This window comes from Phyllobates terribilis, unplaced genomic scaffold (assembly GCF_046119375.1).
Source record: "Phyllobates terribilis strain yellow unplaced genomic scaffold, ASM4611937v1 Scaffold_2__4_contigs__length_985480577, whole genome shotgun sequence".
Lineage (NCBI taxonomy): Eukaryota > Metazoa > Chordata > Amphibia > Anura > Dendrobatidae > Phyllobates > Phyllobates terribilis.
This window is the reverse complement of record NW_027362762.1, coordinates 537,428,987-537,456,115: the sequence shown is the minus strand read 5'-3', so window position 1 is coordinate 537,456,115 and position 27,129 is coordinate 537,428,987. Positions and strand designations below refer to the sequence as shown.

Genomic DNA, 27,129 nt, shown 5'->3' with positions numbered 1-27,129 from the left:
GCAGAAATTATTCCTGCCATAGAAAGGGATGCACGCATGCAGGAGTATCAGCAGAGACTGTTGCAGAATCTTACATGTGCTTTTCCACAAAATACCAGTGGTGCACGTAGTGAATCTCACAGTTCCAACTTGCCAACCGTGGGACCGTCAAGTGTTCAGCACTCAAACCGTAACAGAACCACAGTATCTGCTGGTAACATCAATTTTGCGGAATCATTTCACCACTTTTTTAGCCCATCCTTTGCAAGGCCACAGGAGACAAGAAGTCTGACACATAGTCAACGCCTAGAGACGATGGTACAGGAGTATCTCCAAGTAAACATTGAAGCCACGACTGTGTCACTGGACCCTTGCTCTTTTTGGGCTTCCAATCTGGATAAATGGCCGGAGCTAGCCACTTACGCCTTGGAGATCTTGTCATGCCCCGCAGCCAGCGTTCTGTCTGAACGTGTGTTCAGCGCTGCTGGTGGTGTGCTGACAGATAAGCGCACGCGGCTCTCCACTGATAATGTAGACAGACTCACGTTCATAAAGATGAACAAATCATGGATCCGAAACGACTTTTCTACCCCTGTGTCATCCTGGGGAGAGTAAAAGCTTGATGATTGGTTAAAATCACCCTACCAACCGTTTTAAGCTTTCAAATTACTAATCATGTTTATCTGTATCTTGACTGGAAAATAATTTGGGCTTTGTAGCAGTGTGCAGCACTGATCCTATTAGGCCATCTATACTAAAGCTTCACCAGATTTAAAATTAAAAATAATTTTTAGCTGCATCTAGCCCGGAAAATAATTTTGGGGCTCCGAGATGCGCAAGGCACATAAGTGCCTACTTGCTGCACTACCTGCAGCATGACCCTCATATTGTCAGAATTCGAAGTAATCATGACTACTGGGTTGCCACACTCTTAGATCCCCCAAACTTTTCGATCAACCTTTTCATTTTAATAAAGACCAAAAAAATGGTCATTTTTGAAATTATAAGCATTAGCAGGTTGTTAGAAACTGAAATCAAACAGTTTTCAACTCAAAACTTTATTCTAGGTGATGTTACATTTTCACATAGGACCCCTTGTTCGAAAGGAGCTTCTGAACTCTCTCGTCCATTGAATTTGTCAGGTTTTGGATGGTTTCTGCTTCAATTGTTTTGCATGAGGACAGAATACCCTCCCAGAGCTGTTGCTTAGATGTGAACTGCCTCCCGCCATCATAGACACTCCTTTTAATGATGCTCCAAAGGTTCTGAATGGGGTAGAGGTCAGGGGAGCATGGGGGTCACACCATAAGTTTGTCCCCTTTTATGCCCATATCAGCCAGAGATGCAGATGTTTTATGTGCAGCATGAGATGGTGCATTATCATGCAGAAAAATGATCTTGCTGTGAAATACACGGTTCTTCTTCTTGAACCATGGCAGGAAGTGCTGTTTGAGAAAATCCACATACATTATGGAGTTCATCTTTAGCGCCTTCAGGGATCCTAAAGGGGCCGACAATCTCTCTCCCCATGATTCCAGCCCAAAACATTACTCCACCTCCTCCTTGTTGGCGCTGTAGCCGTGTTTGCGTGGGGTGTCCATCAACCAGCCATCCTCCACTCCATCCATCTGGACCATCGAACGCTGCACGGCACTCATCCGTGAACAAAACAGTTTTGAAATCAGTCTTCATGTAATGTTTGGCCCACTGGAGCCGTTTCTGCTTGTGTGAAGAGGATAGAGGAGGTCGACAGGATGGCGCATGCACAGCTGCAAACCTCTGAAGGACCCTGCATCTTGTTGTTCGGGGGACGTTGGAGGCACAAGCAGCTTCAAAAACTTGTCTGCTGCTATGACAAGGCTTTTTTGCCGCTGCTCTTTCAACCTGACGTAATTGCCTGTAGGAAAGAGTCCTCAATTTGCCCTTATAAGCACGCACACGTGTGTACTGTGAATCAGCTACATACTTCTTGATTGCCAAGACACTTCATCCTGATCATCGCACAATGTTGATTGTAGTCATGCCTTGACCTAAACACTCCACAATTTGTTGCTTCTCAGCAGCCGACACATTCTTTTTCTTTCCCATTTTGGCAGAAAATGTAGGCTGCTTAATAATGTGAGAGAGCCTTCTTAAGTAGTCTTGCCTTTCATTGGACACACCTGCCAAACTAATTAGCACAGGTGTCTGCAATTGCTTACAGTGATATAAAGAGCCCTGACACACATCACCATCAATGAGTTTAACTGACAAACAAACAAATTCTTCCCTTATCACTCCTAAACACTTTTTGCATAATAATTTGGAATGCAGTGTACATGTGCTTTTCCACAAAACACCAGTGGTTCACGTAGTGAATCTTACAGTTCTAACTTGCCAACCGTGGTCTGTATGGAGTTGTTCAATAAAGGGCCCAAAATTAAGATAACATAGATGGGAGAGGTCTCTATGAATAGGAATTCCTAAGTATTTGATACCCTGTGAGGGCCAGGCAAAGGGAAAGTTGGACTGGATGGAATCCTATATGGATTTGGGGAGGGAGACATCGAGGGCCTCAGACTTCGCTGCATTGATTTTAAAATTTTACCATGTAACAAAGTGATCTATTTCAGCCATAACAGCATGGATGGATATATGTGATTGAGTGATATATACTAGGACATCATCAGCAAATAGAGAGCACTTGTACTCGGTGCCTCCCACCTCAATCCACCTAATATTGGGGTTATGGCGAATTGATGAGAGCAGGTGCTCCGTCACTAGGATGTATAAGAGAGGGGACAAAGGACATCCCTGCCTTGTCCCATTGGTGATTGTGAAAGGTGATGAAAATGTTCTGACGCACCCCCTGGGCCTTGGGACACCCGGAGCCGGACCCTTTTTGGTGGATGCTGGTGGTTGTAGTCTTCATGGCGGCGACCCGGTTCCGTGGCTCAGGGCGGTCAAACCAGTGGCGGAACTATTTATGTGGTTTTGATGTTTAAATGTCCGACTACGCCACCCGTGGATTGCGGTCAGAGTGAACCGCCGCTACAGGGCAGACCGCTGAGGCTGGTGTTGTGGGTGCAGCAGAGCGTAGCATAACTCCCCACGGGAGGAGTATAGCCTCAGGGCAGTGTATGCGGAGGATGAGGGTGATGGTGCAGGGCAGCAGCAGTAACGACACGGAGTCAGTGATGCAGTTCAGGGCCTTTACTCACAGTTCTTATTATCCAGACCACGTCTGCAGGTAACGGCTGCCCACGTCGCACTGTGCTCACCAGGTGAGGGGCTCAGACAACTCCCAGATAACTTTGGAGCACTTCACAGGACCCCCTTTGTGTGTCCTTTGTCTGGCCTTTCTTACCAACACTTCTGTCCGGCTGCCTCGGGCCTCCTCTTGGTAAACTTGGCGCCAGTTTCCCTGACCCTATGTGGTGCCTTCCTAGCGGGTGTAGCGAGGGGCTGCGCCACATAAAATGTCAGAGCCTCCGGTTTCTAGCTGAGGGTCGTTTCCTGCCTCCACTAGTTCGGGGACCGGTCTCCCCCTTTGGCCTGACCCCTCCACGCAGGTGGATTCGGGCGTGCGGTGGCGACTCGCCCGTCCGCACCCCTGGGATCCCTTCATTCCTCGTTCCTGGAGCCTTCTCCGCTCCTCTTCCTTCCTTCTCCCTCTTGCAGGCCTGGGCCTCTGTTACTAGGCCCGCCTCCGGAGCAGAGCTCATGCAGAGCCCCTGCTCCCTGCCACTTCTGCTCAGACTTCTCTGCACTGAACTAAGATGGTGCCCACCTTTTATACTCCCTTCTCAATGCACCCAGGAACTGCTTCCTCCCTGCTCCTGCACTACAGGGTTCCCCTTCCTCAGTGTTCCCTCCCCCCACTCCAGCCAGGGACAGGGACTGTCGTGCCCATCTCAGGGGCATATTGGTCGCCCTGCCCCACGGCAATGTGGTGTAATGCATGCAGGTGTCGGGTCCTGATCCACACTCCATCCTTACCTGAGAGTGAGATATCACACCTCTGGGTGAGGTGCAATACGTCTGTAGCAACCGAGCCCTCAGGGTGCTACAGTTCCATTTATCTTCAGCCTAGGTGACGTATTGCGATACAGGGCCGTGATTTTGGCTATAAAAGGGTCCCCTAGACCCCTACCCCAAGCTTTTTAAGAGAATCATATATGGCGTGCCAGGAGACTCTATGGAATGCTTTCTCAGCATCCAACGAGAGTATCTAATTACAAATTTTTAACTGCATCTAGCCCAGGAAATACTTTGTGCCTAGTAGCAGTGTCTGCTAGTCAGCGGATTATCCCGGCTGTTAAGCAAGCTGCACCACCTGTAGTTTAGACACTTAATTTTTTCAAAGGAAATGCTTCGGGACCATGGGATACTTAGTGAAGAGCATCAGGAGGCACCCCAAGGCATAGGGGCTGGGACTGGCAGTAGGATGCCTTGCGGTGGACAGCCGAGCTCGATCCTTATAAAAGCTTTTTAACTGCAGCAGCTTTAGTGGACGCTACTGGAGCTGGAATTACCGCGGCTGCTGGCATGAGACTTGCCCTCCAATAGATCCTTGTAAATGGATTTAAAGTGTATTCATTCAAATTAGAGAGACAATTTAAATTAAAAAGCTTAGAGCTGCCTCCACCACAGGGGGGCTCGCTCGACCCACCAGCGGACAGGCACCAGTATTGGGAGAGGGGGGCTGGCCGTCAGGGTTCACCGCGGCTCTGGCACAAACCCGGCGACACGGAGGTGGCACGGGCAGGAGCGGACTGGCCGTGTCGGCTTCTCACTTTTTGGATTTTAGAAGGGCATGACATGCCTATATCTGTGTCTCGCCCTCCTTTTACTCCTCCACCTCTTTTATTTTCGCATGACTATATGTACTTGTCACTTTTCCATGTGTTAGTTATGTCTTCTGAGCAGTTTGTCAGCTTTTGGACACCTTTGAAGGTGTTTTCTATGTGTTTCTATGTGTTTTTGTTTGCCTGCCATTGGTTTTAACGGTGTTCGAAGGTGTTCGACGAACAGTTCGACGAACAGTTCGGCGAACACACGGGTGTTCGACGAACCGAACCGAACTCGAACACTACGGGGGTGGCTCAACACTAGTCTCGTGTCTCTCATCTTCGTCTTGACAATAAAAAGCTTGTCGGCAGAGGGAAGCATGACGTGCTCTAAAATTTCCTGGTAGACGGCTGTGCTGACTTTGGTCTTGATAAAACACAGTGGACCTACACCAGCAGATGACATGGCTCCTCAAGCTATCACTGATTGTGGAAACTTCACATTTGACCTCAAGCAGCTTGCATTGTGTGCCACTCCACTCTTCCTCCAGACTCTGGGACCTTGATTTGCAAATGAAATGCAAAGTTTACTTTCATCTGAAAACAACAGGACCACAACTTGGACCACTGAGCAACAGTCCAGATCTTTTTCTCCTTGGCCCAGATAAGACCCTTCTGGTGTTGTCTATTGATCATGAGTGGCTTGACACAAGGAATCCGACACTTGTAGCCCATGTCCTGGATACGTCTGTGTGTGGTGGCTCTTGAAGCAATGACTCCAGCAGCAGTCCACTCCATGGGAATCTCACCCAAATTTTTGAATGGCCTTTTCTTAACAATCCTTTCAAGGCTGCGGTTATCCCAGTTGCTTGTGCACATTTTTCTACCACACTCTTTCCTTCCACTCAAGTTTCCATTAATATGCTTGGATACAGCACTCTGTGAACAGCCAGCTTCTTTAGCAATGACCTTTTGTGGCTTACCCTCCTTGTGGAGTGTGTCAATGACTGCCTTCTGGACATCTGTCAAGTCAGCAGTCTTCTCCATGATTGTGGAGTCTACTGAAACAGACTAAGGGACTTTTTTTGAACGCGTAGGAAGCCTTTGCAGGTGTATTTTTGTTAATTATTCTAATTTAAAGAGATAATGACTTTTGTGTTTTCATTGGCTGTAAGCCATAATCATCAACATTAACAGAAATAAACACTTGAAATAGATCACTCTGTTTGTAATGACTCTATATGAGTTTCACTTTTTGTATTGAAGAACTGAAATAAATTCACTTTTTGATGATATTCTAATTTTGTGAGAAGCACATATATATATATATATATAATATATATATGTATGTATATGTATATATATGTGTGTGTATATATGTATATACATATATATATATATATATATATATATAAAATCCACCTTCTACAGGTCTAATAATGCCCTCACATGTTTTCCTATATATTATATATATCTATACATTTATACACACTGCTACAGTGAAGGAAATAATTATTTGATCCCTTGCTGTTTTTGTAAGTTAACCCACTGACAAAGACATGAACAGTCTATAATTTTAAGGGTAGGTTAATTTTAACATTGAGAGATAGAATATCCCCCCAAAAATCAAGAAAATCACATTGTATAAATTAGATACATTTATTTGCATTTTGCAGTGAGAAATAAGTATAAAATAATCATTTCCTTCACTGTATATACAGATGTATCTCTATGTACCAGTATAATCTGTCTGTCTGTTCAGGGCCTGCAATGCAATTTCAAGTATACAAAATCCTCACATGCTTGTAAGCGCAGTCTATGGCTCATACCTTTAGCTACTGCCTGCTATGATACAGGTTGTGGGTTTGATTCCTGGGGAGACCAAATTACAAGAAAATAAGAAAATTGTATATTTAATTAATTGTGTTTGCAGAGCAGAGATTCTGGCCCTGGTCCCAAGGAGGAGGAGCTGCACTGAGAAGAGAGTGAGTGGAATTTGAGACAAAGCCCTGAGCCCTCAAATTGGGGCAGCCCTGCTGAATCCGGTGTGTTAGGGAGCTATGACTGAAAGGCAGAGTCCATTTCCTCACTGGTAGCCGGACTTAGTGTGTGGCCACTGCACAACTTCAGAACACTATTAACTTGCAGTTTAGTCCTATAGCTACAGGCTAATAGTGTTTTCTTGACATGACAGGTTCCCTTTACTAATGACGCTTATCTGGATAGAGCTGACATATTCATTCAGAACAAATGATACTGATGTGCTCGTAAAGTGGTCTACTCCCTCACAGTGAAGAAGGAAATGAATGACCGCCTGAGTTTTAACAGGAAGGAAGAGGTCAGTCTTCTGAAATGTCAGTAACTATAGTTGTATATTTCATGATATATCTCACACAAGATCAGAGGATCAAATAATAGCCCGAAAATGGAATAAAAGCAAAGGAATGGTAGAAATAATTGCCCTGTGTAAACAGGGCTTTGAGAAGAAAGACACACAATATGTAAGGATGTGTGACTCAGTTCTGTTATATAGGGTAAAAACTTCAACCCACAGAAGCCTGAAATTATATTAACCCATCGCTGTCTTTTTGTCTTGCAGACTATTCGCATCAGGTGATGTCTCACTTCTGACTTGTTTTCCTCAGTAAGTATATCTCCAGTAGTTGGGTTAGAGTTTTCTGTAAGTGGATACAAACCTTTCAGTGTCTCTTGGGTGGCACAGGTTAGGCTGGCTTTACACCATTGTTTTTATAGCACTTTTTATTTCCAAAGACTTCAGTTGTTTAATCAGTTTTTGGGTCACTGTTGTATTTGCAGAAGTCGAATATGAAATAATTACTGTGAACAACTGTATTTTTGCTCATTTATTTCAAATAAACTTTGATAAATAGATTCTACCTGTTTCTACAGGACTCAAAATTTTGGCAAAGTGTAAAGGAGTAAACCAGTGTGAATATAACCCACCTGTATTTTGCAGCCTGTAAAAAATAGAACCTGACTGTAATAATCTGCATTTGTTCCTTTATGGAGATTTCTACACTTTACAAATAAGAAAATACTAGATGGTGGCCCGATTCTAACACATCGGGTATTCTAGAATATGTATGCGGCCGACCGGGCGCGACTAATCAGCGAAGCAGTGTTTAAATGGGTTGTGCACTACTTTAAATTAACCCCCCAATGTATCCCCCCGGGGCCCCTCATGAATTTTGTAATTACGTCATGTTGTCAATACTGCTTGTGACAACATCGCTGACCACGCACCGCCAGCACGTAATTCCCCCGGCTGCAGCCGACTCTTGCTTCCGCTTACATCACGACTATTTGCGGCTGCAGCCAGGGGTCTCCTGTTCCGCGTACCACGGTTAATGACGGGCTGTGGGTGGGGTTATCCCCCATCGTGTCACACCCAATCCTCAGTGGCGTATTTTCACTTACGACCCATTGGAAGACAGGAAGCATAAATAGTGATAATGTGCAGTAAAGAAGTATCTGTTCAGCGCGCTGTGACTGGCAGAACGTGTTCAGTAAACGTGACAGAAGTACGCCACACTGTGACTGACAGAACGTGTTCACTGAACGTGACAGAAGTACATCACACTCTGACTGACCGTGTTTAGTAAACGTGACTGAACTATGTCGCACTGTGACTGACAGAACGTATTCATTAAACGTGACAGAAGTACATCACACACTGTGACTGACAAAACATGTTCATGGGCAGTTGGTGAGTCACATGACCACATGGGCGGAGTCAGCCCATCTTGTTTTGAAATCCCGCGTCGCTGATTGGCCGCGGCCGGACCAATCAGCAACGCGGGATTTCCTGGACGGACAGACAGATGGGATAAGCCGATTATATAGTAGATAAAGACCAAAACTAGATTAAACCCTGCTGTACAGTTGAGCAGCATATTCTGATGTCATGCTATGGACTGATTAGAAGCTCCCCTGCACATCAATGGTATACATTACACTTTTTGTACCAGTTTTCCCAAAGAGGTTTGTTTTTACTGTTTTGTAGTTTTTGAGGCTGACTCTTTATACAAGCTGAGCATACTACCACGCACACAGAGAAATTGTTAAAGGAAATATGTCAGCAGGTTTTTATATGTAATCTGAGGGGGTTAAAACACAAATTTCAGTGATGCCTCTCTTATCAAGCTCTGCTCTGAGGTTTTGTTTGCATACAATGATTGTTTTAGTACCAGTAGCTTATCATTGCTGCGACTAACTGGTCTTGTGAGCCTTGGACCAACACCCCCCTCCTGTGATAGGCAGCTCACTGTCTATGGACATTGTATATACAGAGCCTGTGGGGGGCGGGGGCAGCTTTCTTAGCTCTGCTTCATTTCTAAATCTAAAAACTCTGATTGTGTGATTGCACCCAGTAATCTAAGTAATACATCGCTGCATTCAGCTTCTCTTTGCCTACATCAGGATGCTCTCTGATGAAGTAGCAAAAACCTGCTGACAGATTTCCTTTTAATACAATCGTTCTATGCACATAGAACCTCTTTTTCGCAGGACAATCAGCTGCCGAGAATGATGATTTTAAAGCAGGCGTCTTGCTCATTTGTCAATGATTGTCAGCCAGTTTAGTCAATAATTGGAAACAAACATTCTTAGGAATGCTCGTTCCTGGTTATCAGCCAGTATAAATGCACATTAAATGCCATATTTAACCCCTTTACGACCTATGACGTATCTATACGTCAAAGGTCGCCTCCCCCATACGGGCTCTGGTGATGAGCCCGCATATTTTCAGGCACATAACAGCTGATCTGATCAGCTGTCATATGCCCCTAACAGCTGCAGATGGAATCGCGATCCACCCGCGGCTGTTAACATGTTAAATGCCACTGTTAATCTCTGACAATGGCATTTAACATGCCCACTCTGGAAGCGTGTCACCAGCTCCGCCCATCGACGCCCTTGTCACATGATCACGGGGCGCTGACGGCTTGGCATGACAACCCAGGATTTGCAGGAGACCCCTGTGGTTGTTATAGCTGATCTGCTGCAGCTCAGCTATGTGTAGCACAAGCGATCAGATGATCGCAGTTTCAAGTCTCCTATGGAGACTATTGAAGAATATAAAAACTAAAAAAAAAGTTTTTAAAAATATTTTAAAAATGTAAAAAATCTAAAAGTTCAAATTACCCCTCTTTCCTCATTCAAAATAAAATAAAAAAAATACACATATTTGGTGTTGCCACATTCATAAATGACCGATGTATAAAAATATAAAAATAATTATTCCGATCAGTAAATGGCTTAACGAGAAAAAAATCAAAACAGAATTATTTTTTTTTGGCTACAAAGTTGCAAAGGTTGAATAAAGACCTAGGTCCATCCAGTTCAACCTTCCTCCTCCAATTGTACATTTTGTCACTAATTCAACTGTAACCCACAATGTTATTATGTGTAGCGAGGAAACCATCCAGCCATTTTTTTTTAACAATATCTTTTTATATATTTTTAAGAAAATAACAGTAAACAGTGTGTACAATACTTTAGACTGACAAACATTGAAGTCTACATAGCGATTAAACTCAAAGAATACAAAATTAACATAACATACAGGACAAGATTCAACAAATTTCAAGGTTTACACTCAATAGTAGCTACTATTAAATTAGAACAGTATTTTCTGGGTGATTCATCCAAACCTTCCAATTGACATTGAAAACTTGTAACTTACTATCTTAGTGTGCTATAATTTTTTCAAAAGCACAGGTTTTATTTATCGCTTGTATTATTTCTTCGTTGGCGGGAATACCTGTGGATTTCCAAATCTTGTAATCGCTATTTTATTAGCTAGTAGAATATGTGAGGCAATTACTCTGCTATTGGAGGGAATAGAATGTATATCTAACAAAAGTAATGCTAAAGAAGGAGATGATTTTATTGTTTGGTGAATTAGAGAAAAAGAGATCAGGTGAAAACGGGACAACTCCAAAATGTATGGATTAAAGAACCTTTTAGGCCACAGTTGCTCCAACATAGTTGAGTAGAGGAGGGGAACAGAGAATGGAGCCTCATTGGGGAGTAGTAACATCTTAAAACTGTTTTCAAATATGACTGTAGAAAAGAGGCGCATATGTAGGTATGAACTGGAACGGCTAATGAGCTTATCCAAAAAGGGAGTCGACTTTATAAAAACGTTTTTCATGTCTATTAAATTATATATAGGTTTTAGGCCCCCTATACTAGGTGAAACATTTTAAAGAGTCGATATTAGTCCTAAGTTAACCATTCTATCTGAAATCAGAAAATGTTGTAATGCGTGCCAAATTTGGAGATATTTGTAGAACTCTTTATTGGGAATTTTAAAATGAGAATGTAAAGAAGCAAAAGAGAGGAGGTTAGGGCCTCTATATAGATCTTTTACTTGTACAATACCTTGTTCTAGCCAGTCTTTAAAATTAAGATCTGCTATCAAAAGTTCTAAGTTTCCAATGGAGTTATGGACACAATAGGGGCTGAGATGCTAGAACCATTTTTGTGGAATGCTTTCCAGCTGGAGATGGCTGAAACTATTAGAAGGAGAGCATCTATCTTATTGGTTGGAGCAATCAAGGCCGCACTAAATAGAGCTTTTAAATTGTTAGAGGCCGCACATTGTTCTTCAATTTGGACCCAGTTACAAATTTTATTCCCATTCCACCATGCTTTAACTTGATTAAGTTGGGTAGCTAGATAGTAATCTTGACTATTTGGGAGATTGAATCCCCCAAATTTCCTAAGTCTTTTCATCAGACAAGCGAGGTCTTTTGTTTTTCCATACAAAATTGTTTAAAATTCTGTGTACCTGGTGGAAAAATGCTTTTGGGAGGGGAATTAGAACAGTGCGAAACAAATATAGTAGTTTGGGTAATGAGAACATTTGGAAGGCCGCAACACAGCCCACCCATGAAACCTCATATTGGCCTATTTTATTTAGGCTAGATTCAATAGATTGTAGTAAAGGAAAGGTAATTTGATTTATATAAGGTTGATGTAGAAGTGGTTATTGACGTTGCTAAATATGTAATTTGGTCTTGATGCCAATCAAGGGGAACTTTCTTTTGTAAATTTAGTAGGACCTCGACTGGGGTGTTTAAAGGCATAATATGAGATTTGTTTTTGTTTACTTTATAGTATGATACGTGTCTGAAATGTTTGATTGTCTCTAGGGCTTCCCCAAGTGAAGTTTCAGGCACCGCTAAGGTTAAAGTCACGTCATCAGCATACAATGAGATGCAATGCGAACTTCCAGATATCTCCACCCCCTTATGCTTCCATTTTGTCTAATGGCTTGTGCCAAAGGTTCAATAGTGAGCACAAACACCAGGGGGGACAGGGGACATCCTTGTCTTGTTCCGTTTGTTATTAAAAATTCTTCCAATAAGGTGCCGTTAGCGTAAACTTTTGCTGACGGTGTGGAGTAAAGGGCTTTAATGGCATTTAATATTGGGCCTCCAAGCCCCATAGGACCCAGAACCGAGAAGGCAAACGACCAGTTAACCTTCTCAGCATCCAAAGCCACTAGAACCGCCGAGGTCCCCCTATTATTAATGACGTGTATCAAGTCTATGACCCTCCTTGTGTTGTCTGCCGCTTGTCTCCCTTTTATGAAGCCAGATTGATTTAATGATATTAATAATGGGAGGATAGGGGCTAGGCGTGCCACTAGGCATTTAGCATAAATCTTAAGATCAGTATTTAGTAAAGATATGGGTCTAAAATTTTGTGGGATGTCTAGCTGTTTGCTGGGTTTTGGTACTGTTATTATCGTGGCTGATAACATCTCTTTGGGTAATGAACCCTGAGATACCACGTGCTGGAAGATCTCTGGAAGATCTCTGTCAGATATGTGTCAGATGTAGGGTTAACTGGTCTATAAAGACTTTATAATACATATTCGAAACCGTTAGGTCCTAGCGCTTTGTGTGATGGCAAAGATAAGATGTTTTTCTTTATTTCTGTGTTAGTAGTAAGCTGATCCTTAGACAGCTGGGAGTAATATGGTCAGGAACCGAGGACAAGTTATAAAGTAAGGAATAATATTCCTTAAATTTGTTTGCAATATCTTTAGGACTGTATAATTTCTGTTGTTGAGGGCCATTTTTGAGATAGGGAATTTTTGCTTTCATTTCTCTGATTTTAGTCTACTCGCTAATAATTTCCCTGCTTTGTTGCCTTGGGAGTAGTATTGTGCTTTTATTTTTGGAGATTTTTCTCATATTTATTCAATAAGCAGTCCTTCAATTGAATTCGAACATAATGTTTGTTTAAGACTTCTAATTTATGGATTTCTGAGAGGATTGCATTGAATTTTTTATTTCTTTCTCATTGAAGTTTATGGCCTAATTTAATAAAAATCCCTCTCATATATGCTTTGTGTGAATTCCACAAGGGGAATCCCACTGATTTGGCGTTAATTTTAAAAAAGTCTTGTATATTATTTTGAAGGTACTCTACGTTTTGATGACAGAATAAAAGATACGAGTTAGCTTTCCAAAGATGGGTGAGTGGGTGGGGGGGTTGAGTGTCTTTCCTCCACATGCAGCATCACCGGGGCATGATCTGACCATGTAATGAGTCCTATGGATCAGAGTACAATGTCATCCATAAGAGATTTGCTCACCAAGAATAAATCTCTGCGTGAGTATGTGTTATGGCAGGCGACAAGAATCTCTTTCATTCACGCATTGGATTCTCCATATATCATAAAGATCTTTATTAATTAACATGCCAAATGAGAGGAATATCTTCTGGATACTGATGAAGAGTCCAATTCACAGTCATGTGTTAAATTGAAATCTCCACAGTAGATGACATGGCCTTGTTTTATTTTATTTACTTTTTTCACTAACTTATGCAAAACATTTAACAGAGAAATATTAGGTACATATACTCATAGACGGATTAAAATGAGGGCAATCTGGGCTACTGCCCGGGGCCCGAAGCTCTGGGGGGCCCATGGCCAGATTTCCCTCATTATAATGTTTTGTGCGCCACATGCATGACAATATAGCAGACACGAACACACAGCATGCTCTGCGTGGCCACGTCTGCTTTACTCACGTCACGCTGAGCCCCTGGGATTCCCGGCTGTATACTTCTCCTGCAGCTCTGGACCTGTGCAGTGCTCAGTGCTGGCTCTTCCTCCCTGCTCGTCTTGTGCTGCCTTTTAATGCTTCGCTCCTGCTGGCAGCTCCTGGTGCCCGGTGATGGTAAGAGGCAAGCAGTATGATAGATCGTGTTCTATGAGAGAAGGGCATGAGGTTACCCTGGGGGGGGCTGCAGGCCATGAGGTTACCCTCGAGGGGCTGCAGGGCATGAGGTTACCCTGGGGGGGCTGCAGGGCATGAGGTTACCCTGGAGGAGATTCAGGGCATGAGGTTACCCTGGTGGGGCTGCAGGGCATGAGGTTATCCTGGGGGAGCTGCAGGGCATGAGGTTACCCTGGGGGGGCTGCAGGGCATGAGGTTACCCTGGGGGAGCTGCAGGGCATGAGGTTACCATGGGGGGGCTGCAGGGCATAAGGTTACCCTTGTGGGGGCTGTAGGGCATGAGGTTACCCTCGGGGTTTGCAGGGCATCAGGTTATCCTGGGGGCTGCAGGGTATTTTAACATGGGGCTGTATGGTATGTTATCCTGGGGGCTACAGATAATGTTACCCTGTGGGGGCTGCAGAGAGCTATGTGAGTGCTTCATACTGTATAGGGAGTTATAGGTGCATCTCACTAAATTAGAATATCATCAAAAAGTTAATTTATTTCAGTTCTTCAATACAAAAAGTAAAACTCATATATTATATAGAGTCATTACAAACAGAGTGATCTATTTCAAGTGTATATTTCTGTTAATGTTGATGATTATGGCTTACAGACAATGAAACACAAATGTCATTATCTCAGTAAATTAGAATACTTTATAACAACAGCTTGAGGAGCTACAGTTGAAACCAGAAGTTTACATACACTATATGAAAAGACGCATATGCATGTTTTTCTCAATATCTGACATGAAACCAGAATAAACCTTTCCCGTTTTAGGTCAATTAGGATTACCATAATTTTTAATATTTGCCAAATGCCAGAATAATGAGAGAGACAGAATGTTTAAGGCATTTTTATTACTTACTGCAAAGTCAAAAGTTTACTACATTTCATTAGTATTTGGTACCATTGCGCTTAAACTGAATGACTTGGGTCAAATATTTGGGATATCCTTCCACAGGCTTCTCACAATAGTTGGTCGGAATTTGGGCCTATTCCTCCTGACAAAACTGGTGTAAATGATCCAAGTTTGTAGGTCGCCTTGCTCGCAATTACCTTTTCAGCTTTGCCCATAAATTTTCAATAGGATTGAGATCAGGGCTTGTGATGGCCACTCCAAAACACTGACTTTGTTATCCTTAAGCCACTTTGTTACCATTTTGGCAGTATGCTTCTGGTCATTGTCCATTTGCAAGACCCATTTCTGCCCAAGTTTTAACTTCCTGGCTGATGTCTTGAGATGTTACTTCAGTATTGCCACATAATCTTCTTTTCTCATGATGCCATCTATTTTGTGAAGTGCACCAGCCCCTCCTGCAGCAAAACAATCCCACAACATGATGCTGCCACCCCCGTGTTTCACAGTTTGGATGGTGTTCTTAGGCTTCCAAGCTTCTCCCTTTTACCTCAAATGTAACGATGGTTATTATGCCTAAAAAGTTAAATTTTACTTTCATCAGACCAGAGGACATGTCTCCAAAAATTAAGGTCTTTTTTCCTGTGTGCAGTTGAAAACATTAATCAGTTTTTTTTCTTTTTCTTTTGGGGTAATGGCTTCTTCCTGGCAGAGTGGCCTTTCAGCCCATGTTGATACAGTACTCGTTTCACTGTGGATATTGACACAATCTTACCAGCTTCCGCCATCATCTTCACAAGGTCTTTTGCTTTTGTCCTTGAGTTGATATGCACATGTCAGACGAAAGCTCGTTCATCTCTGGGACACAGAACCCATGTCCTTCCTGAGCGGTATGATGGATGGAAATTCCCATCTTGTTTGCATTTGCGTACAATTGCTTGTACAGATGAACGAGGCCATTACTACCTCTTGTTGTAAGGCATTCCACAGTCTGACTGCTCTGACTGTAAAGAACCCTCCCTGTTTAGGTGCCAGAATCGCCTTTCTTCTACCCATAATGAGTGCCCCCTGGTCCTTAGTATGTTCTTTGGAAGGAATAAGTCATGTGCTAGTCCTTTGTACTGACCACATATATTTACAGTGCATTGTGAAAGTATTTTGCCCCCTCGAACTTTTCTACCTTTTGCCACATTTCTGGCTTCAAACATAAAGATATAAAATTCTATTTTTTTTAGAAGAATCAACAAGTGGGACACAATCGTGAAGTGGAACAAAATTTGTTGGATATTTTAAACTTTTTTAACAAATTAAAAACTGAAAAGTGGGGCGTTCAATATTATTCGGCCCCTTTACTTTCAGTGCAGCAAACTCATTCCAGAAGTTCAGTGAGGATCTCTGAATGATCCAATGTTGTCCTAAATGACTGGTAATGATAAATAGAATCCACCTGTGTGTAATCAAGTCTCCGTATAAATGCACCTGCTCTGTGATAGTCTCAGGGTTCTGTTTCAAGTGCAGAGAGCATCATGAAGACCAAGGAACACACCAGGCAGGTCCGAGATACTGTTGTGGCGAAGTTTAAAGCCGGATTTGGATACAAAAAGATTTCCCAAGTTTTAAACATCTCAAGGAGCACTGTACAAGCAATCATATTGAAATGGAAGGAGTATCTGACCACTGCAAATCTACCAAGACCCGACCGTCCCTCTAAACTTTCATCTTGAACAAGGAGAAGACTGATCAGAGATGCAGCCAAAAGTCTCGTTTGAAGTTTGCCACAAGCCACCTGGGAGACACACCAAACATATGGAATAATGTGCTCTGGTCAGATGAAACCAAAATCGAACTTTTTGGCCACAACCAAAACGATATGTTTGGCATAAAAGCAACACAGCTCATCACCCTCAAAACACCATCCCCACTGTCAAACATGGTGGTGGCAGCATCATGGTTTGGGCCTTCTTTTCTTCAGCAGGGGCAGAGAAGATGGTTAAAATTGATGGGAAGATGGATGGAGTCAAATACAGGACCATTCTGGAAGAAAACCTGTTGGAGTCTGCAAAAGACCTGAGACTGGGACGGAGATTTATCTTCCAACAAGACAATGATCCCAAACATAAAGCAAAATCTACAATCGAATGCTTCAAAAATAAACACATCCAGGTGTTAGAATGGCCAAGTCAAACTCCAGACCTGAATCCAATCTAGAATCTGTGGAAAGCGCTGAAAACTGCTGTTTATAAATGCCCTCCATCCAACCTCAATGAGCTCAAGCTGTTTTGCAAGGAAGAATGGGCAAGAATTTCAGCCTCTCGATGTGCAAAACTGATAGAGACATACCCCAAACGACTTGCAGCTGTAATCGCAGCAAAAGGTGGCGCAACAAAGTATTAACTCAAGGGGGCCGAATAATATTGCACGCCCCGCTTTTCAGTTTTTAATTTGTTAAAAAAAATTTAAATATCCAATAAATTTTGTTCCACTTCACGATTATGTCCCACTTGTTGTTGATTCTTCTCCAAAAATTAGAATTTGATATCTTTATGTTTGAAGCCAGAAATGTGGCAAAAGGTAGAAAAGTTTGAGGGGGCCAAATACTTTCACAATGCACTGTATATATGTATATGAGATCTCCTCATCTTTTTTTCTAAGCTAAACAAGCCCAACTTTTCCAACCTCTCATCATTTGGGAGGCCTTCCATCATTGTTGCCCGCCTTTGAACTGACTAACTTCTGAATATCCTTTTTAAAATGTGCTGCCCAAAACTGGATCCCATATTATAGATGGGACCTCACCAGTGATTTATAAAGGGATAACAATACGTTGGGATCACGGGATTTTATCTCTCTTTTTATACATCCTAAAATCTTGTTTGCTTTTGCGACTGCTGCTTGACATTGAGTACTGCTGCTCAGCGTACTTACAGTGGGTACGGAAAGTATTCAGATTCCTTTAAATTTTTCACTCTTTGTTTCATTGCAGCCATTTGGTAAATTCTAAAAAGTTCATTTTTTTTCTCATTAAAGTACACTCTTCATCCCATGTTGACTGAAAAAAAACAGAAATGTACAGATTTTTGCAAATTTATTAAAAAAAAACAACTGAAATATCACATGGTCATAAGTATTCAGACCCTTTGCTCAGAAACTCATATTTAAGTCACATGCTGTCCATTTCCTTGTGATCCTCCTTGAGATGGTTCTACTTCTTCATTGGAGTCCAGCTGTGTTTAATTAAACTGATAGGACTTGATTTGGAAAGGCACACACCTATCTATATAAGACCTCACAGTTCACAGTGCATGTCAGACCAAATGAGAATCATAAGCTCAAAGGAACTGCCCAAGGAGCTCAGAGACAGAATTGTGGCAATGCACAGATCTGGCCAAGGTTACAAAAGAATTTCTGCATTACTCAAGGTTCCTAAGAGCACAGTGGCCTCCATAATCCTTAAATGGAAGAAGATTGGGACCACCAGAAGTCTTCCTAGACCTGGCCATCCAGCCAAACTGAGCAATCGTGGGAGAAGAGCCCTGGTGAGAGAGGTAAAGAAGAAACCTAAGATCACTGTGGCTGAGCTCCAGAGATGCAGTAGGGAGATCGGAGAAAGTTCCACAAAGTCAACTATCATTGCAGCCCTCCACCAGTCGGGCCTTTATGGCAGAGTGGCCCGACGGAAGCCTCTCTTCAGTGCAAGACATATGAAAGCCCCCAAAGTGTTTGCTCAAAAACACATGAAGGACTCCCAGACTATGAGAAATAAAATTCTCTGGTCTGATGAGATGAAGATAGAAAGTTTTGGTGATAATTCTAAGCGGTATATGTGGAGAAAACCAGACACTGCTCCTCACCTGCCCAATACAATCTCAACAGTGAAACATGGTGGTGGCAGCATCATGCTATGGGGCTGTTTTTCAGTTGCAGGGACAGAATGACTGGTTGCAATTGAAGGAAACATGAATGTGGCCAAGTACAGAGATTTCCAGGATGAAAACCTCTTCCAGAGTGCTCTGGACCTCACACCTGGCCGAAGGTTCACCTTCCAACAAGACAATGACCCTAAGCACACAGCTAAAATAACAAAGGAGTGGTTTCAGAACAACTTTGTGACAATTCTTGACTGGCCCAGCCAGAGCCCTGACCTAAACCCAATTGAGCATCTCTGGAGAGACTTGAAAGTGGCTGTCCACCAACGTTCACCATCCAACCTGACGGAACTGGAGAGGATCTGCAAGGAAGAATGGCAGAGGATCCCCAAATCTAGGTGTGAAAAACTTGTTGCATCATTCGGAAAAAGACTCATGGCTGTACTAGCTCAAAAGGGTGCTTCTACTCAATACTGAGCAAAGGGTCTGAATACTTATGACCATGTGATATTTCAGTTTTTCTTTTATAATAAATTTGCTAAAATTTCTACATTTCTGGTCTTTTTCAGTTAAGATGCGGTGCAGAATGTACTTTAATGAGAAAAAAAATGAACTTTTTAGAATTTACCAAATGGCTGCAATGAAACAAAGAGTGAAAAATTTAAAGGGGTCTGAATACTTTCCGTACCCACTGTATAACCAGAATACCCAAGTCCTTCTCCTCTTCTGTAGTCCCGAGTATACACCCATTTAATTTATATGCATCAATAGGATTACTCTGTCCAAGGTGCATTACTCTATATTAAACTTCATTTGCCAAGTGTTTGCCCATTCAGTCATCTTATCCAGATCGTTCTGCAATATCGTAAAGTTAAGATCAGATTTTAATATCCTACATAGTTTGGTGTCATCAGCAAAGTCTGACTTTTTACTTTCAATCCCATCCACAAGATCATTAATAAAGAGGTTAAAAAGAATCGGTCCTAGCACAGATCCCTGTGGCACCCCACTGCTAACTATATCCCATTTAGAGAAAGTATCATTTGTTTCCTGTCATTTAGCCAATTCCTTACCCATCTACATATAGTCCCCCCAAGTCCTTGCTTCTGCAGCTTCATTATAAGGCTGTTATGTAGCACAGTATCAAATGCCTTTGCAAAGTCCAGATAAATCACATCAGCCACATTACCAACATCCGATTTGCACTTAACTCCTCATAGAAACCCAATATGTTGGTTAGACATGACCTATTGTTCATGAACCTATGCTGATTATCATTTATTATATTATTCTCTGCGATATAACTCTGCAGGTCATCTCATATGATGCCCTCAAAAACTTTGCACACTACCAATGTCAGGCTTACTGGACGGTAGTTACCTGGATCCACCTTCTTACCTTTCTTAAATATCGGTACCACATCAGCTATCCTCCAATCCTGTGGCACCACCCCTGTTACAAGAGAGTCTAAAAATATGAGGTACAGCGGTCTATCAATTACTGAGCTCAATTCCTTCAGTATCCATGGATGAATGCCATATGGGCTGGGGGATTTGTCAATGTTTAATTTGCTCAGACTCAGGCCTACTTCTTTTTCGTGTTAAACTAGTTATATCAGATGGTGAACTTTGATTTTTGCCTTGTTGAAAGATCCCTGGAAAAGACAGTTCGTTGGTGAACATGGATGAAAAGTGCCAGTTTAATAATATCTCAGACTTTTCTTTGTCCTCTATAATTATCTTATTATCATCTTTTAAGGGGCCTATACCTTCTGTTTTTTTCTTTTTGGCACTGATGTATTTCTAAAAAATTTTGGGATTTATTTTAATGTCGCTGGCGATTTGTTTCTCTGCAGATAACTTTGCTAGCTTGATTTCTTTTTTACATTTCTTATTATATCTTTATACTCCTGAAATGCCATTTCTGCATTCTCGGCCTTCAAGATTTTGAATGCCCTTTGTTTTTGTCTTATTAAACTTTGTACTGTCTTACTTATCCATAATAGTTTCTTTTTATTCCTTGACACTTTATTACCAGCGGGTATAAATTTTTCCACAGGATTCTAGTAGTATAACTTAAACATGCCCCATTTATGTTCGGTATCCCCAGTTACCATGACACGGTCCCAGTCTACCTGATTGTGCTTGTCCCTTAGTTTGTTGAAATCAGCTGTCCTTCCAGGTTTTGACATTTCCCCTTTTGAATGTTTGATTGAAAATTACATTGAAACTTAACATATTATGGTCGCTGCTTACCAAATTCTCTCAGACCTGTAGATCTGAAATTGTATCAGGTCTATTTAACAGAACCAGATCCAGCAGTTTACCTTCCCTGGTTGGTTCATCTATCTATCTATCTGCTGAGAGAGGTAATTGTCCTAAACTGTAGATATGAACTTGCAGCTTTTAGCACAACCAGAAGATTCTATGTCCCATTGAATGACTGGATAATTAAAATCCCCCATAATGAGGACCTTATTATTATTTGCTGCCTATTTCATTTGTTGCAGCATTTCATCCTCTACCTGTTCAGCTATATTAGGCAGCTTGTAACAAACTCGAATTAGAAGCTTTACATAATTGCCATCCCCATGTACATTTACCTATACTGACTCTACATTGTCGCAGCTCCCCCCAATGTCGTCATTGAGCACAGGTTTTAAGTTGGATCTTATGAAAATACACACCCCTCCATCTATTTTGTCTGGCTGATGGACTGGAGTCCTACAAATTGGCATAACCAGTGCAATTTAGTATCGTGATGGAACGGATTGAGTTTAGAAACTGAGCAGATTAGTAGGAATATAAGTAAGCAGGGTCCAAGGTACACCAGAGCAAGTGTTGGATTTGGGCCCCAAAACCACCAGAATGTTGCTAGGATGTGTGGGTGCTGTGAATATCAGATATTTGATATCATATATATCAAATAAGGTGATTAAACAGCGGCAGAGTGGGAGGAGTCCAGTGAAGAAATACCCAGCCTTCCATAGCATTTTGTGTGGGGTGGGCCTGGAAGTGAAAGCTCTGGAGATGTATTGTCAAGAGACAGTGTTTCTGTGTTTTCCTCTATGTGCAGCCAAGTGAGCCAGTCTAGCACTGTTGGTGTCAGAAGTGCGGGCAAGATCCCTAGGAAGCAAGTGTGATGGCTGGGGGCAAACTGCATGTCTTGGGTGAAGGTCTTTGTAGGAATTGAACAGCGGTCAGACAAAATGGAGGAGCTGATCAAGCAGTAGCTCCAGCAGCACCAGGAGCAGCAGCCCCAGCAGCACAACCAGCAGCACCAGCAACAGCTCTGACAACAGCAGCAGCAGCAGAATGATTTACTCACAGAGGTGGTTCGTGTCACAGCAGCAGCTTCGATTTTAATTTCAGCTGATGATTTCTCTGTCCCGAAGGCAGTGAGGAGAGCCTTGCAGAAAATGACCCCGGGTGACAACACAGAGGCCTTTTTAACTGTTTTTGAAAGGGTCACCTATAGGGTGAAACTCTCGCCAGAGCAGTAGGCGGAAGTCCTAGCGCTAAACTTAACGGGAGAGACACAAAAGGCCTACTATGATTTGGCCTTCTTTGGACACCAAAGAATTTGAAAAATTTAAAACAGAAATTTTGGCGCGCTTGAGGGTGACAATGACTGTCAGGGCACAATGGGTCCACCGCTGGGCATATCATCGTAACAAACCCTCTCGCTCCCAATTGTTTGATCTGCTGCACCTCATCCAAAGTCCCCTATATCAGCGCAGATGGTGGAGCCCGATGCAGACTTGGGTTGCCTTGGGAGATCCCTGGAATGTCAATTACTTGGTCAGACTGGTCGAAAGGCATCAGGTGGTTGATGGGTCCTTGGGGAGGCAATCCACTCCATAACGGGAAGATGTTAAAAAAGGGGTGGGGCATCCAAAGTCCAAGGGGGCGGCAAAGATCATGGCGAGGGCCTCATCGGGGGATGTAATTTGCTGGACGTCCATGTCTACAGTCCATTTGCTTGGTGTTAAGGGGACAAAGGGCAGCTATAAGCCCACATCTTATAGCTGCCCTTTGTCCCCTGAACACCTAGCAAATGGACTGTAGCATGGGACGCCGGTGTTCATTCTACACGTATTCAGCTTGCAGTGTGGACTGTTCACCCAGCGAGGGGTCCCAAACGCGTCCTGTTAAAGTGGTCTGCAAATGACTGGACTACTAGACTCAGGGAATTTGATGAGCCTTGTGAAGGCCACACTTCCCCTTCAATTGATCCATGAGAAGAAGGTGGGTGTCCGCTGCATTCACAGGGATGCTAAGGACTATCTGGTGGCCAGAGTGGTCATTGAAATGACCCGAGGTTCTGAGTACCATGAGGTCGGCGTGGTCCAGGATTTATTGCACCCAATTATCATAGGCCGGGACTTTGTGTTGTTTTCAAACTTGTGAAGGAGGGGCAGATACCTCAATTGCTTGGGTAAGAAATGAGTTGGCCCTAAAAAAAGTTTCACCAACCCCAAAGTCTGACGAATTTCCCTTCCGTATGCAGTGGAGTAGGTAGTATTCCCTGAGGCTGACATTCATAAGATATTTTGAGTTCACCCAACATAGGGACCTAACTATAAAAGAGGCTTTCAATAAGATAACCATTTAAACGGCATAACATAGAAGTCGGTGGCTTAAACCATGTTTCCCTATTTCATGTTGAGGGGCGACATATTGGACCGGGTTACTAAGGTGAGGGAGGAAATAGTGGAGCAATTGTTGGCACCAGGACCCTATAGACAAAGGGTTTAGGATAGGCCCCATTCACATGTCTTGGGTGGCTATCTGGGGGTGGACAAAACTCCAGAACGGGTCATGCCAAGGTACTACTAGCCCAGCTTTCATTGGGAAATCTTAAGGTATTGCATGTCCTGTCCCACCAGCCAGTTAACCGCTACCACCTCTCCCTTCCAAAATCCTCTCGTGCCGCTACCCACCAAGGTAGGGAAACAAAGAAACCATATTGAAACTCCATGCTGGCTGGACATGGCAGAAGGATGTCACCGTGGCAGAGACACTGTAACCGGCTCAGAAACAACCGTATCGAGAACTGCTTCCGCAGAACCTGCTTTCGGAGTTGCCAGGAAGTACGCAGGTTGTAGAACATGGAATCCTGATGGAACCACGTGTGCAGGTGAATCAAAAGCCATATAGAATCTCTGAAGCTCACCGCAAGGTGATTCTGCAGGTGGTCGTTACATTTGACACCTATCCGATGCCCCGCATCGATGAACTCATTGAGAAGCTAGGGTCAGCGAGATACATCACCTCCCTGGACCTAATGAAAGCTTACTGGCAAATCCTCCTCTCTCTCAAAGTGCCAAGGAGAAGATGGACTCTTTTACACCTGACGGTTGCTTTCAGTGCCCCAGAAGCCCATTTGGGCTGCAAAGAGACCCAGCTACCTTCTAGAGTGTCATGGACCGACTCTTAAGCGTTCCTGACTGGTTTTGAGAGGGTGGCGGAATGGGAGAAATTGCCGCTGGAGCAGTGAGCGGAGGTTCTGGTGCCATATTTGACTGAGGAGCGGCAGAAGGCTTCTTACGATCTGACTTTACAGGACGCAAAGGAATACGCTTAATTAAAAAACGAAATATTGGCACGCTCAGGAGTGACTATGTCTGCCAGAGCACAAAGGGTCCACCACTGGGCGTATGCTGGCGACAGACCTCCACGCTCACAGATGTTTGACTTGTTACATCTTGTACAGAAATGGCTGCAGCCTCTCCTGCCCAGATGGTTGAGCGTGTGGTGATGGACAGATTCATCCATTCCCTACTTAGGCCGGTGCAGACCTGGGTTGCCCAGGGCGACCCTCGGAACGCTGACGATCTCGTAGATCTGGTAGAGAGAAACCAAGTGGTCGAAAAATCCCTGGGGAAACCCGACATAGCTATCTCCCTTTACTGGAGTGCCCAAAAGAGGGTGGGTTCACCACGGAAGGGGTTCAGAGGCACAGTTGGGGGGCGTTCCAGTTCCACTGAAGGGGCTGCAAGGACTGATGTGAAGGATATGTGATCTGTTGGCGATGTCGCAATCCAGGACACGTAGCCGCCCAGTGTCATACATCTGCTGAGCCAGTGGACTGCTGCCTAGGCAGACAATGTTCATACTATGCTTACCCAGCCTGCAGTATGGACTGTCAACCTGGCGAGGGGCCACAGGCGTGTGCCATGTCCGTTACTGGAGTGATGGTCCTGGGGCTGTTAGACTCCGGGAGTCTGGTGTTCTTGATGAGTGCCAACCTTCCCCACCAGCTGACCCCCGCCAGATCTGTGGGTGTCCGAAGCATACATGGGGATTCCAAGAGTGGCCAGAGTGACAGTCACAACAGACTGTGGCGCCCAATCCCACGAGGTCGGGGTGGTCAAGGACCCGATACATCACGTCATATTAGGGCGCGATTTTCCCTTGTTCTGGGATTTGTGGGGGAAGGGATGCAAACTCAGTCACAGGGAACCTAGCGAAAGCCAGGACCCTATAGAAATACCCCGGTCGACATCAGAAGTGGATGAGTTTCCATTGTGTGTCCTTTTCGGTGAGAAGGACGAGACTGTGACTGAGGAGGTTGACCTCCCTGAATTAGAGGTGCCAGGAGAGAACTTTGGGGCACCTCAAGTTCGGAACTTGACCTTGAAAGGGGCGTGGGACAATGTTACGGTTTGTAATGGTGTTGCTCAAGAGCCGGGGGCAGACACCAGGTACCCACACTTTGCAGTTCAGGGGGAGCTATTATATCGGGTAACCAAACTGAAAGGTGAAGAGGTAGTGGAACAGCTGTTAGTTCCAGGGCCATACCGTCGGAGGGGATTAGACATGGCCCACTCACATATTCTGGGGGAGATACCTAGTGGTTGAAAAAACTCAGGAGAGAATATTGAGGAGGTTTTATGGCCAGGATGTTACCGGGAGATCTTAAACTATTGTAGGTCCTGCCCCACCTGCCAGATAACCGCACCCACCTCCCACTTCCATAGTCCCTTAGTTCCACTACCTGTGATAGAAGTTCCCTTTGAGAGGATTGCCATAGACCTCATGGGTCCCTTAGTTAAATTGGCCTGGGGCCATCAAGACATCTTGGTCGTCATGGACTATGCGACCCGGTACCCCGAAGCAGTACCCTTAAGGAACTCGTCTAGTAGGAGCATAGCCCAAGAACTTGTCCACATCTTTGCCAGGACCGGCCTGCTGAATGAAATCCTGACGGACTAAGGAACCCCATTCATGAGCAAAGTGATGAAGGAGCTGTGTAAAGTGCTTCAGGTTACCCAGCTGCGAACCTCCATTTACCATCCGCAGACCGATGGCCTGGTGGAGCGCTTTAATAAGACCCTGAAATCGATGCTCAAAAAGGTCATCGAGAAGGATGGTCGTGACTGGGACTACCTGCTTCTGTTTCTACTTTTCTCCATCAGAGAAGTTCCCCAAGCCTCCACTGGCTTCTCTCCGTTTGAACTTCTATGTGGCTGGCATCCAAGGGGTCTCCTAGACATCGCCAAAGAAACCTGGGGGCCGGTGTCACGCCTCACCAGAGCATCATCGAACATGTCGCCCAGTTACAGGAGAGAATGGTGAAAGTGATGCCCATCGTGAAGGAACATCTCCGGGCGCAGGAAGCCCAGGCAAGGGTGTATAACTGGTCGGCAAGGCTGAGACAGTTCCAGCCTGGGGATCGCGTTCTGGTTCTCATTCCCACTGTCGAAAGTAAGTTCCTGGCCAAGTGGCAAGGCCCGTATGAGGTGGTGGAGACACTCATTGAAGTGAACTACCGAGTCCACCAGCATCAATTATACCATGTGAACTTGCTCAAGCCGTGGCGGGACCAGGAACCTGTGGAAACTCTTTGCCTGGGAGCCGCTCCCGAAGGCAAGGTGGAAGTGGTCACTATAGCAGAGACTCTATCGCCAGCCCAGAAGCAACAGTGTTGAGAACTACTACAGCAGAATCGGGAGCTGTTCTCAGAGTTGCCGGGGCATAATCAGGTGGTATAGCATAACGTGCTAACAGAACCACATGTAAGAGTGAATCTGAAGCCGTATAGGATTCCGGAAGCAAGCCGGGAGGTGATCTCGGCCGAGGTGAAGAAGATGTTATAACTCGGTGTGATAGAGGAGTCAAAGAGTGGGTGGTCGAGCCCAATCGTCCTCGTGCCAAAACCCAATGTAGAGTGTAGGTTTTGTAATGACTACCGCCGACTGAATGAGGTGTCCAAGTGTGAGGCGTACCTGATGCCCCACGTCAACGAGATACATCACCATTCTTGACCCGACGAAGGGCTATTGGCAGATCCCCATGTCCCAGACGGCCAAGGAGAAGACGGCTTTCTTGACACCGGATGGGTGCTTTCAATAGACTCCGATGCCGTTCTGGCTACAGGGGGCCCCA

General features: G+C 44.0%; 1 protein-coding gene across 9 annotated transcripts in view; it reads left to right on the top strand.

Annotated features, from left to right (window-relative positions):
- The window catches only part of FGR (FGR proto-oncogene, Src family tyrosine kinase), a 594,030-nt gene that overhangs the window by 228,364 nt on the left and 338,537 nt on the right, over nt 1-27,129 (top strand). For 7 of the 9 annotated variants that reach the window (XM_073666196.1, XM_073666199.1, XM_073666200.1 and 4 more), the window contains one exon: nt 7,348-7,392. The gene's annotated coding sequence lies outside the window, so the exon portion shown is untranslated. The other 2 variants (XM_073666203.1, XM_073666202.1) reach the window with 2 other exon arrangements.